This window comes from Bufo bufo, chromosome 2 (genome assembly GCF_905171765.1).
Source record: "Bufo bufo chromosome 2, aBufBuf1.1, whole genome shotgun sequence".
Taxonomy (NCBI): domain Eukaryota; kingdom Metazoa; phylum Chordata; class Amphibia; order Anura; family Bufonidae; genus Bufo; species Bufo bufo.
In genome coordinates this window covers 310337780-310353023 of record NC_053390.1, presented here as the reverse complement: position 1 = coordinate 310353023, position 15244 = coordinate 310337780, and the positions used below count along the sequence as shown (strand labels likewise).

The following is a 15244-nucleotide window of genomic DNA, read 5'->3' as shown; positions in this document are numbered from 1 at the left end:
AAAAAAAATTCTAATTGACAAATAATTACAGAATTGGCAAAGAATTAAAGCATGAAGACAGAGATGTGCCAACATTTGGGATAGCTAGCTCCGTCCAGGATCCAGTGTTGCTCAGTTTCCTGTGTGATTTGGTCATGCTGAGAAAACAGGATTCTCCTGCAGACTGACAATATGCCTGTGCCTCATAGACGCTACTCATAACCCTTGCCCATAATTAACGGGATCTCATATAAAAACGGATGAGCCGTCTGAAGAATGTTTGGGAGCCCAGCAGTGGTGCTGAAGTCACACATTTTTCAGCATTTTAAGGACATTTTTGGCAGGGACCAGCATAAATGTGCTTGGCATTGGCAGAGCTTCAGCTGCTGTTAAAAATCTCTGGAGGACCAGGGCAGACAATTTTCTGAACTTACAAAACTACTAGTGTAATTAAGGTCATAGGCTGCTGGCAGGGTAATAAGTGATTCATTCAGTATAATCAGCAATTTTGTCATCTGATGTGTCTATCAAGACAAGGATCGGTCAACTGAAAAATGAAATGTGATTTGGGACAGAAATTGGAATATCACAAGTAAGGCCTCGTTCACATTTCCATGTCTGTTTGACGTTCGTGAAAAAAAGGAGTACGTGTTTCATCCGTGAAGATGTCCGTGTGTTTTTTGTCCTTCATGTGTCATCCCTATTCCATGGACTCTGCTCAGCTGAAAGTTAAAGGAGTTTTACGAGATCTTAATACTGATTGGTGGGGGGTTTAACACCCGGAAGCTGTTTGAGAAGGCACCGGTGCTCACAGTAGCGCTGCAGCCTTCTCTCTGCTTTTCCAAGGCCAGTGACGACATGTTCATCGCGGTCACGTGGCCTAAGACCAGCTCTGCCCCATGGAGATACCATGCACAGCCTTGAGTCTATACAATGTACAGCGTTGTGCTTTGTAAACTGCGAGAAGGCTGCGGCGCTCACAGGAGTGCCATCTCAAACAGCTGATTGGCGGGGGGGGGGGGGGGGGGGGGGGTCCCGGGTGTCAGACTCCAACCGATCACATACTGATGACCTATCCAGGGGATAGGTCATCAGTATTAAAATCTCGGAAAACCCTTTTTTTCATTTCCAGAGCATCTCCTATTAGTGGTCTGTGAAAAACGGACCCAACATGGATCTCATCCGTGTTTTTTCACTAACCCACAGTCTATACAGGGAGTGCAGAATTATTAGGCAAATTAGTATTTTGACCACATCATCCTCTTTATGCATGTTGTCTTACTCCAAGCTGTATAGGCTCAAAAGCCTACTACCAATTAAGCATATTAGGTGATGTGCATCTCTGTAATGAGAAGGGGTGTGGTCTAATGACATCAACACCCTATATTAGGTGTGCATAATTATTAGGCAACTTCCTTTCCTTTGGCAAAATGGGTCAAAAGAAGGACTTGACAGGCTCAGAAAAGTCAAAAATAGTGAGATATCTTGCAGAGGGATGCAGCACTCTTAAAATTGCAAAGCTTCTGAAGCGTGATCATCGAACAATCAAGCGTTTCATTCAAAATAGTCAACAGGGAAAAACCAAGGCGCAAAATAACTGCCCATGAACTGAGAAAAGTCAAGCGTGCAGCTGCCAAGATGCCACTTGCCACCAGTTTGGCCATATTTCAGAGCTGCAACATCACTGGAGTGCCCAAAAGCACAAGGTGTGCAATACTCAGAGACATGGCCAAGGTAAGAAAGGCTGAAAGACGACCACCACTGAACAAGACACACAAGCTGAAACGTCAAGACTGGGCCAAGAAATATCTCAAGACTGATTTTTCTAAGGTTTTATGGACTGATGAAATGAGAGTGAGTCTTGATGGGCCAGATGGATGGGCCCGTGGCTGGATTGGTAAAGGGCAGAGAGCTCCAGTCCGACTCAGACGCCAGCAAGGTGGAGGTGGAGTACTGGTTTGGGCTGGTATCATCAAAGATGAGCTTGTGGGGCCTCCATCACACGCGTCCAAGTACTCCACAGCGTGGCTGGCAAGAAAGGGTAGAAAAGAAGAAATTCTAATGACATGGCCTCCTTGTTCACCTGATCTGAACCCCATTGAGAACCTGTGGTCCATCATCAAATGTGAGATTTACAAGGAGGGAAAACAGTACACCTCTCTGAACAGTGTCTGGGAGGCTGTGGTTGCTGCTGCACGCAATGTTGATGGTGAACAGATCAAAACACTGACAGAATCCATGGATGGCAGGCTTTTGAGTGTCCTTGCAAAGAAAGGTGGCTATATTGGTCACTGATTTGTTTTTGAATGTCAGAAATGTATATTTGTGAATGTTGAGATGTTATATTGGTTTCACTGGTAAAAATAAAAAATTGAAATGGGTATATATTTGTTTTTTGTTAAGTTGCCTAATAATTATGCACAGTAATAGTCACCTGCACACACAGATATCCCCCTAAAATAGCTAAAACTAAAAACAAACTAAAAACTACTTCCAAAAATATTCAGCTTTGATATTAATGAGTTTTTTGGGTTCATTTAGAACATGGTTGTTGTTCAATAATAAAATTAATCCTCAAAAATACAACTTTCCTAATAATTCTGCACTCCCTGTAATGGATGTGTTTGGTCTGCATGATGGACCAAAGTAGCGCACGTCTCTGTGATTTTTTTCACTGACCACGGTCAGACACCTCCAAATCAATGGGTACGTGTGCCGCCTGTGGAAAATGAGGACAGCACACGCCAGTGAAAAACGGAAACGTGAACTAAGACCTAAGGGCACAGACAGTCAGGTTTCCTGATGCAATTTTTGGAGAGAGTTCAAAAAAGAATAGAAGTTGTATCAGTCCTTTATACTTTCTCTTCTTTTAGGATCCGCACCGTGGCTTTCAAAAGTGCATCAGGAAAACTGACCGTGTGGCTGTACCGAAATGATAGTGATTGTGGTCATGTTGTAACCTGCAGTTTACAGTGACAACAATCGGCTGGAATACAGCTCAGCCACAATTGCCATCTTTAGTTTTGATTTTAGCAGCGGACATTGTCATATGTCATGCGGCCAGAAGTCACCTTGTAGATACGATCTTTCCACCTTACATATAATAAGGGCACTTTGAAGGAAAAATAGTCAAGATTCTTTGTACTAATTAAAGCAACACATCCAGCAAAATTATTTTTATCACGTATTTGTCCGCATGTGTAAATGTTTTTTAATTTTTCTTAACATTTTTCTGGATATTGTTTCTTGAAGTCAAACCATGTATTTTACTTCCTGTTGGTGTCTCTTTAAAGGGGTATTCCAGTTATTTCAAGTTATCTCTTATCCGCAGTCGTGGGGTACTATTGGGAGTCCACTGATCACAAAAAGAGGGGCCCCGTACCCCGCAGGGCCACCCAAAATGACCAGAGCTGCAGGTCAGGCATACAATGTACCTCCGGCAATCCCACAGAGATGGTGTGGTAGTGCACATGCCCGTCCTTCCACTCCATTCACTTCAGGGGGCCCTGAGTATAGGGAATAACTTGAAATTACTGGAATACTCCTTTAACTTTCTCTTTGTTTAGACTCTTAGCATGCCAGACAGTCTTAACTCTCTCGTTCAGGCCGCCACTGCGACCAGAGAGATCCTCCTGTAGTGACTCAATCAGAACATTACCTGTTACACTAATCAAACAAATCAATGCAGTGCTCTTCAGTGGGCATCTTTATGTAGGCCTAAGAACAATACAGCTAGCATACTGTTATACCAACAATTATAATGAGGATCACTCCGTAGATAGCATCCTCCACTTACAGCAGCAGCAAACTGACAACAGATTACCTAAACAAATATATTCTATGAATATAGGGGGTCATTTATTAAACAGATACGCCTATACTAGATGTATTTCTGGTGCAGATTGCGGTGCAATGGTCTAAAAAAGTGGCCGTGGCGTGGGCTGGGACAGGCTCGTCTCTTTTACCATTTTGTATTCCTGTTTTAGGCGTAGAAAATGGTCTAAATGTAAGACAACAAGGAAGCTGTCTTACATTGAGAAGCGCCGATTGATCTGCCCAAGTTATGTAGAGGCCAGTGCACGGCCTTATTAAGACTGGCGTCTAAAACGCTGGTCTTAATAAATGTGCCCCGTAGAGTCTAAAAAAATAAAAAATAATTCAGGTGGAAGTGTCTCTTTAAAACCAGATTGTGAAACATATTTTACTTCTCATCAGTGTTCCTTTCCGATTGCAGATTTTTTATTCTATTTTCTGTACATTATTTTGGGGGCAGCCATCTTGCCTGAGCTGCTATATTACTGTCAACAGTGTTCTGAGAAATACTTTACAGCAGTCTTATGGACAATAGGAAGTTTGTGCAGAGATGAACCATGGACTTCAATGGGAGAGTGCTCTAGACATGCTTTATGACCCGTGCAGAGGTTACTCTGCAGGGAGGGGAGTAGATAAGGCTACTTTCACACTCACATTTTGGGCGGATCTGTCATGGATCTGCAAAAACAGATCCTTCACAATAATACAACCGCATGCATCCGTCATGAACGGATCCGTTTGTATTATCTGTAACATAGCCAAGACAGATCCGTCATGAACTCCATTGAAAATCAATGGGGGACAGATCCGTTTTGTATTGTGCCAGAGAAAACGGATCCGTCCCCATTGACTTACATTGTGTGTCAGAACGGATCCGTTTGGCTCAGTTTTGTAAGACGGATACCAAAACACTGCAAGCAGCATTTTGGCGTCTGCCTCAAAAGTGGAATGGTGACTGATCGGAGGAAAACTGATGCCTTCTGAGCGGATCCTTTCCCATTCAGAATGCATTAGGGCAAAACTGATCCGTTTTGGACCGCTTGTGAGAACCCTGAACGGATCATACAAATGGAAACCAAAACGCTAGTGTGAAAGTAGCCTAAGCTAAGACCATCAGTTATTGTGAATGTTGGATCATGTGTTATCCGTCATTGTAATCCTTCCTAAGAGGTGACTATTTAAAAGTGATCTTTATAGAACATAATAGGGATGATTTATCACAGACCAGCATTTTACGCCGGTCTACGATATCCCCTGCACTCCCGGAGGATACATCTAAATTAAACACATCCTCTGGCAGTCGTTGTGCCTGAATTGAAATCTATGCCAGCTCTGAGATTTCAGTCTTCTTTTACCCCAAGTGTAAAAGAAGGTAATTATATCAGTCCTGCCACCATCCTCATCTTGGGAACGCGAGGGCAGCGTAGAAATGCCCCTTGTGCCTAAATTTAGGAGCAATGGTGTTTTAAAAAGTTACACTGGGTTTGTGACTTTGTTAACAGCAGAAAATGGGGGAAGGGGGGGGGGCGACGACGACAGGAGGAATACAAAGTGTATTTTTGAAATATAGATAAAGTAAAGTGTGAAAAGTCATCACCATATTTTGTGGTTTATAAAAAGGCGATTTAAACCTTTGAACGTTCCCTTCTTTCTGCTTCCTGTAAATGTACTGGGAAGGAATTCAATGTGCACACCTATTTATTATCAGCAGCACAGCAAATAGGTGAGAACGCATTGTGCACATCAGTCACCTATGGGCAGAGAGGCGACACAGGGCTGATAACACTGCCGCATATTCATTAGGCTGTGGGGCCCTTTGAAGATCACACCCACCACAGCGTTATAGGATAGTGAAAAGTAGGCCAAGAGCTAAATTTACACACAAGACGGAGCAGAGACAATGTAAGACGGCAGAGACCTCATACATGCATGGAATTGAAGGGCTTTTCTGAGACTTTGATACTGACGACCTATGGTCTGGATAGGTCACCAGTATCTTATTGGTGGGGGTCCAACACCCAGGAACCCTGCTGATCAGCTGTTTGAGAAGGCACCGACACTCCTGTGAGCGCCGCTGCCTTCTCCGTGCTTACCATGCCTGTAAAGGGAAGCTTACTGTAAGGGGTTATCCAATCAGATTATTGTAATAAATGAAAATCAGACAATGATCATACATGACAATCTCTTTCTAAGGTCTGTTTGACACTTCCGATGTGGCTTTCCGGTTTGGAGATCTGGCAGAGGATCTCAAAACCGGGCCAAGACGGATCGGCTTTGTTACCATTCATTGTCATGGGGGACAAAACTGATCAGGATGCATTCTGTTTTGTTGCAATGTTTCACAGGACACGAAACCGCTGTGAGCTGTGGTTTTATGTCCGGTCTGCGAAACGGAACAAACAGACATGCCAGATCCAGTTTGTTAAGTGTAGAAACAGACGCACAGATCCGGAAAGGACATGGAAAGAATATAGGTTGATGTGCATAAGCCCTTGTGTGAGGGCCCGGCATAGAGGGGACATTTTTTAGTCTTGTATAACCCCTATAAGTGCTTTAACCACCTAACTGTAAGGGGCAAAGATTCCCACAATTTACACCAGAATTTGGCATAAATTATGGCGCAGAAATATGGCAGCTCTTCGCTGGTGTTGATTACAGCCAAAGATGCTTCAAAGTAAGAGGCCTGTGCCGTCATATGAAAAACTAGCGTTAGTAAACGACCCCCAATATCTCAAAGTAACCTGTAAGTAAATGAGACTTGACTGTAGAAGATCTGGTACACATTTCAGGTCACTGGAAAAAGCATGTGCAGCTGCTGTTGTCCTATACTCTACATGTGTCGTTTATGCAGATTTTCGTGAGCATTTTGCTGCGTTTCCGCACCAAAATCTGAATGTATTACTGTACTTGCGTATTTTGACGTGGATGAAATCTGCACCTGAAAGACCCCCACCAATAAGATATCCTGAGGGTAGGTCATCAATATATACTGCCTGCACAACCCCTTGTTTTTTCTGCAGCGTAATACAGCACCAGCAAAGTGTATGCGATTAGACAAATCCAATGTATACTCTGCTTTCTTTTCTGTGCTGCTATGTGGATTTTGAAATCTGCAGCATGTCAATTGTTTTGCGGGTTTCTTTCTTTTCAATGGAAGGGCAAGATCTGCGGCAAAACCGCACCATATCCGCAAGTGACATGTGGTCTTTGGTGCACAAAACTACACTGAATTTCTGTTTTGAAATCTGCAAATCTGCTAAATTTTCAGCTTGAGGTTTTTGAAGCAGATCTGCACCAAAAAAAAGTGATTAAACCGCCCAAAAACTCACGGCCTTAGTCTACTTTCACACTCGCGTTATGGTTTCCGTTTGTATGATCCGTTCAGGGCTCTTACAAGCGGTCCAAAACAGATCAGTTTTGCCCTAATGCATTCTGAATGGGAAAGGATCCGCTCAGAATGCATCAGTTTGCCTCCGTTCCGTCTCCATTCCGCAAGCAGCGTTTTTGGTGTCCGTCTGATGAAACTGAGCCAAACGGATCCGTTTTCACTGACACAATCTGGAACAATAGAAAACGGATCCGTCCTCCATTGACTTTCAATGGTGTTCAAGACGGAGCCATCTTGGCTATGTTACAGATAATACAAACGGATCCGTTCTGAACGGATGCGCACAAAACGCGAGTGTGAAAGTAGCCTTAAATGGAGCTGTTTTTTCAGCTTCCTATTCTTTTCAATGGGAGATTCAGCGCCCAATTCTGCCTCAAGATTTACCCAAGCCAGCACTAAGTAAATGTTAGCATTCCCACATTTTATACATGAGGAACCCATTTATATGTTTAATACAAGTATGTGGCGAAAAGCATTCCTTCCATGTCCTTTATACGCGTCCTGTGATGACAGGAAAGATAGCAGATCACTTGCAGACAGCATTATTTCCTAAGTATTCGGCTCCCTTCAAATGCCAGTGTGTGAACAGCTACCAAACTATGCCAAGCTATAGGAGGAGCATGAAATGCTACAGAATACATAATGCCCTGATCATCTCCATAAAACAATTACAAGTTTACGTGGATTAAGATGATCATATAGCATCAGGCTAGTTTTCCTGTAGTTTATGAAGTGCTGCAGAGAGATCCCTCCATGCTGTGCATACCGTGCTATAGTTATACGTGAGCCGTAAAACACACCCTGAATTTTCACAAAAAGCTTGAAAAGGAAGCAAAGCTGAATCATGGATGACCTTATGTCCTTAACTCGCTGCTCACCCGCCTCACCATGCACACTAGTCACTTACTAGAATGCCAGGCAAGTGAATGTGTGCCGCCAACACTGGTCACGGCCAGGATCGCAGCGTAGCGGTGATAACACAGAAATGAATGGGGCCGCCGTGCGAGTTGCACATGTGCTGCAAATCCAAGTGTAGGATTTTTTTTGCAATTCAGGGGTCGCAGATGTGGCACACGTGAGACTCGCACTGTGACCCCATTCATTTCTATCGGATCACTGCCACATTGCGATGCCCCGGCAATACTGGCTGCGACCAGTGTTGCCTTACCCTAATGGCTGAGCAGAAGACCACAGCGCAATATAAACATGCGCAGAGACGTTCAGAGACAAATTGCTTGATGGACCCCATTATGATGACTTATCGTTTGTCGGCATTATATACCCTTGTGTAAACAGGCACCGCCAATATGTTAGCACTGGATATGGGAAAGGCAAGCAATCAGAAAACAATTAAGAAAAAACAACAACATGCGATCCTTACAAATAATTGCATGTCTGTACATTACTGATCGCCATGTGACAGGATTATTTTTTAACAATCGTTACAGGGCCATTTTCAGAACATGGTGTTCGGAGTTATCTCCGATCACTGACTCTGCCACCAGGTCTCCGTTGTGTAAAACAGCAGGCATGCCAGTGGCTATGGTGCTCGCTCGGCGATGACAACTCTATTGTTCTTTTGACAAAGGTCCAAACAACAGGAGGAAATTAAAGAGCCAGGACAGAAAGTAGAAAACACGGGAATAACAAAAGAAAAATTAAAAAAATGGCTGTGCTTTGTACTGCGCTCAGCCCCATTCACTTGCAGCTATGCGACCGATGACCGCAATGTCATATAGCCTAAGAAGAGCTGCGAGAGCCGGTACCTACTTAGGCCCCTTTCACACGAGCGAGTTTTCCACGCGGATGCGTTGCGGGAGGTGAACGCACAGCATCTGCACGGAATCCTGACCCATTCATTTCTATGGGGCTGTTCACATGAGCGGTGATTTTCACGCATCACTTGTGCGTTGCGTGAAAATCGCAGCATGCTCATCTTTGAGCGTTTTTCACGTAACGCAAGCCCCATAGAAATGAATGGGGTTGCGTGAAAATCGCAAGCATCCGCAAGCAGGATGCAGTGCGATTTTCACGCATGGTTGCTAGGAGACGATCGGGATGGAGACCCGATCATTATTATTTTCCCTTATAACATGGTTATAAGGGAAAATAATAGCATTCTGAATACAGAATGCATAGTAAAACAGCGCTGGAGGGGTTAAAAAAAATATAAAAAAAATCATTTAACTCACCTTAGTCCACTTGTTCGCGATGCCGGCCTCTGCTTCTGTCCCCTTTACTGAATAGGACCTGTGGTGAGCATTAATTATAGGTCAAGGACCTTTGATGACGTCACTCCGGTCATCACATGGTACGTCACATGATCTTTTACCATGGTGAATCACCCTCCAGCGCTGTTTTACTATGCATTCTGTATTCAGAATGCTATTATTTTCCCTTATAACCATGTTATAAGGGAAAATAATACAATCTACACAACACCGATCCCAAGCCCGAACTTCTGTGAAGAAGTTCGGGTACCAAACATGTGCGATTTTTCTCACGCGAGTGCAAAACGCATTACAATGTTTTGCACTCGCGCGGAAAAATCGCGGGTGTTCCCGCAACGCACCCGCACATTTTTCCGCAACGCCCGTGTGAATGAGGCCTTAAACAGCTGATCGAAACCTGATCTGTCCGGATCGTGAACTGGGGCCACCCCTTTATTAGAGGGGGAACACCCCTCGGCTACCGCAGCAATGCAGTTTCTGTACCTCCAGTTTACTTCTAATCTTTCTATAGCGCCAACATACTCCGCAGCGCTTTACAACCAGAGGGTAGAAAGAAACCCAGATATTTCAGAGTGACTAACTAATCAACAAACAATAAGAATGAGAACCCTGCTCACAAGGAAAGGGAAACAGGGACTATACCTCAAAGTGAAGTGTCTGAGGAGGTCTAGACCCGGTGACACACACGTGTGTATTGTGGCCTGGTTGGGTTCCTGTTTGCTCCTGGCAGCAACGTGTGACAGGTGTTTACTACCCGGGAACACATAGGATGTGGTTCATTCCAGGAAAGAAGACGGACGTGACTTCTATAAAGGCTGGATAATTATGATGATACGGTTTTATAATTACTAAGCCCAGAGGATTATTACTGCTCTTATGCTGCATCTTCAGGCCACACACGGCACATTCTAGATCATTTTACTGCTTTCTGGATCACCATTCACACTCTACATTATTGAGGTCCTTCTTTACTCAAGTCAATGGCATCTCACTCTTCCATTTGTCCACAGTAGCTTCACGTTGATGGCTTTATAGAAAGCACAATATGGCAGTTTTCCTGATGTTCAGCGCCGCCGTTAAACTTCATTTTTGGCACAGGTACAGGTTTTTTTGTACCAAGAGCAGTTTCATAGATCTGAATGGGGTTGTTCTTCAAACCTCATTCAGATAAACATACATGTTTGTATGCCAAGTGTGAACTGGCCTCAGCGGTGACATGGCCACATGTGGCACGTCTGCGCTGAAACCAGTTATTGGCTGCAGTAGAGCATGTGACCATACCCGGGGACCGGAACATGGACATGTGGGGGCAAACGGGAGGATTGAAGTGGCAGGGAGCAGGTAATCTATTTATGTAGACAGGCTGCGGGCCATGGATATTGAGTCTATATTCCCAGGAACCTGTTTAAAGTGGAACTAAACTTTCATACAACTTTTACACTATTCAAACCGCACTGAAATTCTGTTTTGTCATTGATTTTACTGTCAGAAGAGGCCCCCGAAGTTGCAGGCGGTGTACAGCGCTTTTCACGTTTGCATATACATCTGTACACCGTTGCAGGAATAGCCCCCTCAGCTCAGTACTGGCAGGAGCACACAAAGACGTGTGCCCCTGCTAGGACCCAGCTGACTGCGGGGTCTGTATATCACATATGGTACCTGACAATGGTGTACAATTAGGAGTGTATTGCCGGAGACAATAAGGTGGCTTTATCAATACCGATAGGGAAAAGATAAAAGTTTTTTTTTTTTTTTTTTTAAAGAGAGTGTTAGGGTCCATTCATGCTTCCGTAAATGTGTCCGCACCCGTTCCACAATTCATTCTCTATGGGGCAGGAATGGATGCGGACAGCACACAGTGTGTTGTCCGCATCCGCATTTCCGGAGTGTGCCCTGATCTTCCGGTTCGCGGCTCCGGAAAAAAATAAAACATGTTCTATTCTTGTCCGCAGTTCATGGGGGTGCCGGCCGGGTGTATTGCGGATCCGCAATACACTACGGACGTGTAAATGGACCCTTAGTCAAAGAACTTATTGGAAAGGAATCCAAAAGATCTTAGAATAACAGTAGCAGGGTACCAAAGGGAGAAAAAACTAGCGCCAAAGGCTACATGCACATGACCGTTCCGTTTTTTGCTGTCCGCAAACCGCGGATCCACAAAACACGGATGGCGTCTGTGTGTGTTCCGCAATTTGCAGAACGGCACGGACAGCCATTGATATAACTGCCTATTCTTGTCTGCAAAACGGACAAGAATAGGACAGGTTATATTTATTTTGAAAAGGTAGACTCCCCTCACTGAGGAGGAGGTCAATGGGGTAAAGCTCAAGACACCCCCGCCGGGATCGCTTGTAGTATCTCAGGAAAGACACGGCAGTACCAGAGGTGTTACTTCTGGTGGCTTCCTCTGATATCACAGGTGGGCTCAATGCGTTTCAGGGGTTCTCCTATCCCCCTTCTTCAGGAGCAGTCGAGAAGTATATAGACAGCAATAGTATCACAGACCTTTTTGATGATGCTATTTTTTTTATTTTTATGAAGCAGATAAATGTAACAGCGGGTAACCAAGTGTCCCTGATAAGTCACTCAGGTGACAGGTTATATAGTTCTGAGACGTCCTGACGGTGACTGTCAGTGCTCCTCTGCCTGATGTGAGGGGAAGGTAAGGAACATGGCCGCCCACCACCCATTTATTACAGACGCACGCTGTTACATGGCTACACGGGCAGACCACTGACCACTCAGGTTAAAGACGATGAAACTCCTTCCAGGACAAGCAGATACATTGATTTCCATCCTCACGATACTAGGTCCCGCTGAAAGCCGACATTCATGTGAAGTGGGCTCACTAGAGAGGACTCTGCCCTCCTCACTTCTTATGATAGAGTGTAAGCTCTCCGGGTTAGAACTGCCTCTAGATTGTTTTATGTACTGGATGTTCAGCGCGTTGGCCTTGTAAATGACAGAATCAAATTAGAATCATTTCATCAAGTCCTGGGTAACCCCGCTGAGATAAGGTCTCTGTAGGGAGAACCCCTTTAATTTGTTTGGGGGTACAGCAATGTAAATGTTAGGTGCTTGGCTCAGGCAGAACTTGACAAGTCTCCATGGCTTTCTATAATAAGCAGGCGCCATAGCTGTTCGACCGCTCACCCGCTGCACAGACAACAATCAGACTACGGCTATTGGGGGGGGGGGTTATATTTGGGTGAATACATCACGCCAAAGTTTAAAGGAGTTGTCCAAGATTACAAATTTCCACCAAACAGAATGCATAACCATCATTTCCGCTGCTGCAGTCATCTTCTTGATACATACAATGGACAGCCTACGGTCAACTGCTGACCTCAGGGGTACCACAGGTACTCCGCCAACGTACAGGTCCATGGCATGACGCCCTTTATGGCCCCGAAAAATGTATTCAATGTGCTCGCTAGATAACTGCATCACGTCTTTTCATGAACATGGCCATATACCGTAACTGTCCGGGCTGTACTGACCCATAATAGGGCTGCCATAGAGGTATACGGCTAGGGCGACAAAACGGGTACACTGAAAAATGGGTCACGTGAGATATATATATATATATATATATATATATATATATATATATATATATATATATATATATATATATATATATATAATGATGCCACACTGTGACACGACAGTCGCACAAAAGTCCAACTTGGATGGATTTTTTTGCGACTGCCATGTCTCACTCGCAGCGTGACACCATTGGCTATCATTATAAAAAACGTTGCGCGGATGTGACAAATACCGCCGTGTAGCCCTAGCCTAAGGCCTTTAGCCATCCTCCGCCAAAAAATTATTTTGCCATGCTCCATGGGACTCCATGAAAGAGAATATCTTTGTCCATACAGCAGCACACGGAGACCATGGCGACTTTTAAATGGTCGCTATTTTGCGGTAGTATTTGTAAGCCAAAGCCAGGAGTGAAACCTACAAAAAGACATTTTGTGGTCTGCAAACTGCGGATCCACGCAATACAGATACAGTCCGTGTTGCAGCTGCATTTTTTGAGGACCTATTGACTTTAATGGGACCGTGGTCGGCATTTTGCAGACATGTTCTTATCTTTTTGCAGAACAGACATAATGCGGAAAGAACACGGATGATCCGTGTGCTTTCCGCATCCGTATAGCTGTTCTGCGAAAAGAGAGCACGTCTGCAAAATGCGAACCACTGACCCAATGAAGTCAATGCGTCTACAAAAAAAAAAAAAATAATGCATCCAGCATAAAGAACGCATCCATATTCTGCGGATCGGAAGTTTGTGGACCGCAAAACGGACACTGCATGAGAACTAATGAAAATATCTGAGTTCTGAACCCATTCCTGCTTCTGGCTTACAAATACTGATGAAAGAATGACGGCGTGAGAGAGTGGCCTATATGGTGCCACACCGAGATGGCTTTCACAGTGTCTCGTCAGTATTTGATCAGTGATTTCCAGCAGTGACAGGAAGAAATGTTTCCATTATACATTACAAGCATACTGGCTCCATACCAGTGGGAATGGGCCCCTAAGGCTGTGTACAGAGATGCAGAGATCACAATGACTTTCCCACCGGCTGTATTCTTCACGGCAAGCTGTCATTGGGGGCCACTTTATTGTATACAGACAAGTGACACAAGACGCTGTACCCACCATGATCACCAATGGCGGCGAGGACCATCAGCCATTACTAGTGACACTGACTGACAGGACTGACCACATTGCAGTGGCGGGTAGGGGCTTATACTCAGAGATATATATATATACACACACACACATACATACATACATACAGCACTGCAGGGGCGGCCCTGTCTCCAGCAGTGGTACATATGGCATACACTGTGCCCTGTGATAGCAGTACCCAGCAGGTGCCAGGCTCTGTATGCTGCCTCCATCCACATACATTATATACGTGCACATCTGTCATCACACACACTCGGCTATGGAGGAGACACCGGTGCCCGGGTGACACACGAGTGATGGGCAAGGTGATGCTCCGCCGCCCCCCGGCAGATGAAGGGTTAATTAGCCGCCGCCGCCGGGCACTCACCGGTTGTCCGCGTCCTCTCGTCACCCCGCCGTCCTGCGCCCGGTATCCCTCTGTGCTGCCGGGATGGATGCCCGGGGAGTCCCTCAGCTGCCCCCGCAAATCCGGGTCACCTCCCGCCCCGCCAAGACAAATCGGGGCAGTGAGCGGAGCCCGCCTGGCTCTCTCAGGGCAGATATTACAGATATGTAGCGGGAGGAATGAGAAGAGGAAGTGAAGATGGCTGCTGGAGAGGAATTGAATGGCTTCACATCTCCCCCTCCTTCCCTCCCTCGGCGTGTGAGTCAGTGTGTGAGTGAGCGGAGCTGCAGGGAGGAGGAGACAAAGCTCAGGCCGGGCGCCTCACCCCGAGCGGCCACAGGTGGCGGCACCGCGCAGCTCCAGAGGACCACGTCCCCTCCCCCTCCGCTCCGGGATGGAGGGCTCACCTCACAACTCTGCGCGACTCCATGTTGCCTTGTATCCGGCTTATTTCCAATAGGCAGCTCAGCACTTGGTGTGAATCTGGCTTTAAGCTTCACTACTGCTTTTGGATAAAAAAATAAAATAAAAACTAGGCCTAAAATTGCATTTTCCAGCCATTTGTTCCCATTAGAGTCAATGAAACAAAATTACAACACGCAGATTAAAAACAGGAGCCCAGAATTACTATATAACTGTGCCTAAATTCTGGCGTCATTTTTGGCACATAAACCAAATGGGTACGGCTACGGGGCGATATGTGTCACGTGACACAAGATGGTACGGCTACAGGGTGATGTGTGT

General features: G+C 45.2%; 1 protein-coding gene across 1 annotated transcript in view; it reads right to left on the bottom strand.

Moving 5' to 3' along the window:
• The window catches only part of CDC42SE2 (CDC42 small effector 2), an 87991-nt gene extending 73236 nt beyond the window's left edge, over positions 1-14755 (bottom strand). Inside the window, exon 1 of the mRNA XM_040416938.1 lies at positions 14483-14755. The gene's annotated coding sequence lies outside the window, so the exon portion shown is untranslated. The remainder of the gene's footprint in view (positions 1-14482) is intronic.
• Between the last annotated feature and the right edge of the window lie 489 nt (positions 14756-15244).